Source organism: Propithecus coquereli, unplaced genomic scaffold, assembly GCF_000956105.1.
Source record: "Propithecus coquereli isolate 6110/MARCELLA unplaced genomic scaffold, Pcoq_1.0 Scaffold222, whole genome shotgun sequence".
Lineage (NCBI taxonomy): Eukaryota > Metazoa > Chordata > Mammalia > Primates > Indriidae > Propithecus > Propithecus coquereli.
In genome coordinates this window covers 3,183,985-3,188,544 of record NW_012147412.1, presented here as the reverse complement: position 1 = coordinate 3,188,544, position 4,560 = coordinate 3,183,985, and positions in this window count along the sequence as shown.

Sequence of the window (4,560 nt, the reverse complement as noted above, 5' to 3'; positions counted from 1 at the left end):
CCTGTCTGTGAGATTCTGCTCGTGGGCGGTAGTTTGTGGACCCCTGGTCTATGAGACCCCATGTCTTTGGGTTTGCCCACTTCCCCAGCCTTGTCCTCCCCCACTTTCTGCTATGCTCACTACGCTTTAGCACCCCAACCTCTGCTGTTCTAACCCAGCTAGTTCCTTTCCACTTGGGGGTTTCTGCACGCGTAACTTCCTGACACCCTCCTCGCTTAGTTCTTCGCCACGACCAGCTTCTGCTTAGCTATGAGTGTTTAATTGCCACCGGCTCAGGGACACCATTCCTGACCACCGAGTCTAAGATAGTACCCCTGCCCCATATCCCTCCCAAAGTTGCTTCCTATCCTATTTCCCAATTTATTTCCTAAACAGCATCTATCAAAATCTGTAATTATTTTGTCTGCTTACGTATTCATTCTGTCTCCCTGCTCCACAAGAGCAGGGGCCTTGCTTTCGTATTTGCCACTCTAGCCTGCCACCCTGCTGGAAATGTAGTGTTCAATAGTTATCGCAGAATGATCAATGAATCCACAGACTCAGTCTCTTAGTTTCTTTCATATAATGAGTTAATAATACCTGACCTCCTTACCTTGTGAAATTGTTATGAAGATCAAAAGAGAAAGTGTTTTTTTAAATTATAAAGAGTTATACAAAGGGAAAGTGGTAAATCATTAAGGCAGCTTCTTAGACAAATCACAGAATTCAATCAGCACATTCATTTTTACCTTGTTGGGGCTCAGAGAGCAATACCCCGAAGTATGGTATCTGAACACTTTTGAATTAAAGGAAATGGAAAGGCCTTAGAAGCTGCCTTGAAACAAAAGACTTTCTAACCTTCTCTTGTTTCTCTCTCCCCAAATGCAGAAAGGGGTTCTCTCTGGAAGTTTCCTTATCTGTCTGAGGAATGCTTCTTCCAAAAGACATGCAATTGTCTTAAGACTTTCTCCTGAAGAATCTCATCAAATAACCAGGAAATATTAAGCACCAGAGAAGAGAAGAGAGTAAAAGTTGTCACTACAATGCCCAGACAGAATTGATAACTATTATTCTCAGGGCAACTCCGAGAGATTACCTAAGAGAGTTTATCTGCCTAACGAGACCTTAGCTCTCAGTGCAGTTCTGCCCCTTACCTTTCCATAACTTGCTGGTCCCATTTAACTTCCAAAGAGAATCACTTACAAACTATTATCTGCTCTTTAGGTTCATTTAATTCCCCTTAAAATCATTCATTACCTCTCAAAATTTCCTACCTCTCCCCTGTGAAGATTATATTTAAGCCTCAACCACCTGGTCCTTCGAGTTTCACGTTTGTGGGATTCCTGTGTCCACGTGCATGTTAAACATGTATGCCTTTTCTCCTGTTGATCTATTGTCAGTTTGCTTAGCAGACTCTAGATCTTTCAGAGGGTGAAGAAAACTTTCTTTGCTCCTACAGATTTGGTGTAGCTGGCAGCATACCAAAACCACTCTGCTCCTTCAGAAGCTATGGTTGAGAAATCTAGCACCTGACAAAGGCAGTAAAAGGTTGAGAAATTCTTACCAGTTTGACTACTGGATCTCTACTTGTGGCATCTGCTTGAGTGGATGGTTAGAGTCACCACTTGTCTTTTCTTCTTTTACAAATAACAGGAGAAAAAATTATAAAAATTAGTTCTTTGAATTTGTGACTCTTGTGGACTTGTTTTAGGTCACTGGTCATTGGTCATTTATCTTGAGACTCCCAGAGATGGTCTTTGCTTTCTTTATCTGTCTTTTGTGAGTTTTGTCATAAGGAGGAAAAACATAATATTCTCCCTTGTTTTTATGTCTTGAGAAGCTTGGCTTTATAACCAGCGAATTTATTCTCTGGTCTTTGCCACCCTAGAGGGCATAAATAGTTGGTCCAACTACTTAGGCCACTTGGCCAGCCAGTCCAAAATGTCTGTCTGTCCAGACATGCCAGCTGTCAAGAATATTTGTCTTAATTGTCTCAACTTTCATTGTTTTGTTAACAACGAGGGTCTTTGCTGTCTCAGGCCACCTTTGGGAGAAACTTTAGATCTTAAGAGGACTGCATACACCCTCTATGGAACAAAATTCTTGCATTTCTTGGTAGTAAACCATAAAAAGTCTTACTGGTTTTGAGTCACAAAACCTTAGGAGATTTGTAAACTATTTGTTTGACTCTTGAAATTAGTTAATTATCCTTTTGCCCCCGGACAACTTCTGTTTTCCTGTTTTGTCTTACTGACTGTTCTCTCTTTTTGATTTTCTGTCTACCAAAGGCACACAGGTGATCAGAACTTCATGTGCAGACACCAACCAAAGGGTTAGGAGCCCCAAGAATATTGGCGGACAAAAATGTGGATTATACCCCATCTGTGGCTAGCTGAGTTTTTCTTTCTTTGGCTGTCCCATGGGAGTGGTCTGAATCCCCAAAGGGCTACCTTAGTTAAAACCACAAAAGGGCTTATTAGTTTAGACTTGAGTCACTTGTTAGTTACAACTTTGGTTTAAAATTTTGATTTATAATCAGAGCACGATAAAAAATTTTTGTGTGTTTTTTTTTTGTTTGTTTTCTGCCTTCTTATTTGAGCTAAAAGGGAACTTTTACTCAAAAGGAGAAATTTGATTATGAGTTGCCCTGGTCTTCTAAAAACCTGCATTATTTCTCTGCACCTTTGGAAAATGTAAACTTGTTTCTAGTCTTACCTGAGAAACCATCCCTTTTAAATTACAAATTTCAGGGAAAGAAAAGCCAAAAAACAAGAATGTTTGCTGTTTACCCAGCTAAAACTTGATAATAAGATACTCAGATGTTTTCTTAAAAGAGCTCTATGGTCAGAAGTCAGCTAAATTAAAAGCTGATATTCAGGCTTTATATATATTGTAAAGCTTCTCTATTCTCTTTTGGATCTTATTTCACCCATGAGAACTGAACTCCCCTTAATTTTGCTACCTAGAACCTCATCAGCCTTTTTGGTTAACTCCCCACCTGGTTCTTCCATTTACCATTTTCTGTCCTTCCTTCCTTTTGCCACCTTTGATCTTCCACCCAGTTCCTTAGCTATGTTCCCCTTCAAGCCCCTACCTCTTTTCATGGCAGGAGCAAGCCATCTGTGTTTTACATGTTTATTTCTGGCAAAATGAAGTATTCAGTTTCTTCAGGAGGAAGATTGTTTTTTGGTCCTCAAACAATTAAAAAAAAAAATACCCAGACATTTTGCTGATTTAAGCTTAAACAAATGCCAAGTATACTGATTCATTTTCTCTGGGTGTGCAAACAGCCTTAACATACATCACAAAAGGGCAGCAAAATGAGTTTGGGAATCTGTCAAGCAGAGAACGGCTGAGAACCAGCCAGAAGGCTAAACATAGCCTGGTCTTTTGTCAGATACGAACATTAGCTGTTATGTTTGCTCAGGAAATAAACCCTGCCAGAGCAGTAGACAGTTGTGTCAACGAAAATCTGCATTCATGTCCTGGACACAAATTTGCATTCAAAGGCTTATTTTAAAAATCTTATTAGCTTAACATATAATCACTTAAAAGATGGGTTCTAGGGCTTTTAGTAGTGTAGTACTTAGTGTGAGCTGGATTACCTTCTCTCTTACCCAAATTCTTACTCTGTGTATCATTCTTGGTGCACCTGCTTGTGGTGAGGGATGAAGGCTCTGATGGGGTTCAGGGCATGCTACCCCAAAATATGGCACCTCAGCATATGGAACATTTTAGGATGAAGGAATTTGAGAAAATAATAGGAGCAGGAAGGTCACTCCAACCCCTTCTCCTTTGAAGCGGGTTATGAAACCTAGGAAGGATTCCCTGACCTGCCCCTGAAGCAGGTTAGAAGACCCTCATGTGAGAGGTGCCCTCCCTACACCCAGAGGAAAGGAGCATCCTTATCTCTGAAGACAGGAGGACACCGAGAAGAATCTGAACAAACAGGCCTGCTAAGTTTCCCTCCATTTATTACCATGAGCTCTTACTCTTTGCCCTATTGTATTTCCCCATGACTGTTGAAGGAAATACAAATATTTTACCCCAAAATATATTTCTTTGGTATATTTTGAGATGGCTGCCAGATAGGCAGCAAACAGAGGTGAAATCATCCTTACAAAATTAATTAAAACAAAGTTACTGAGATTTTAACAAAGACAAGAGTCTTGAAAAAACACAGCTAAGCGTTAACTGGCTCTTGCCCCGTTACCCACTCTCTTACAGCTGTTTAATATTTAAGGAGTCACGTAGCCTTTTGGCATAAGGTCCTATAACTTCCCTTAATTGCTCCTATAGATGACACCTTCAATGTTAAGATACCTAAAACTGATTTCTTAGATAGTTTCCAGACCCTACATTCTAGTGGGCCCCCTGACACCAGGCAATCCTGTGCCCCCTGCTGAGAAACTGACTCAGTGCAAGAATGCAGTTTCTACATCCCTCCCGACCTAGCCAGTCATTTATGCCAATTCCCTAGCCCCCTGCCTGCCAAAATATCCTTAAAAACCACAGTCCAGAACTCTTTGGGGAGACAGATTTGACTCATTCAGCTGTCCAGTGATTATTAAACTCTTGCTC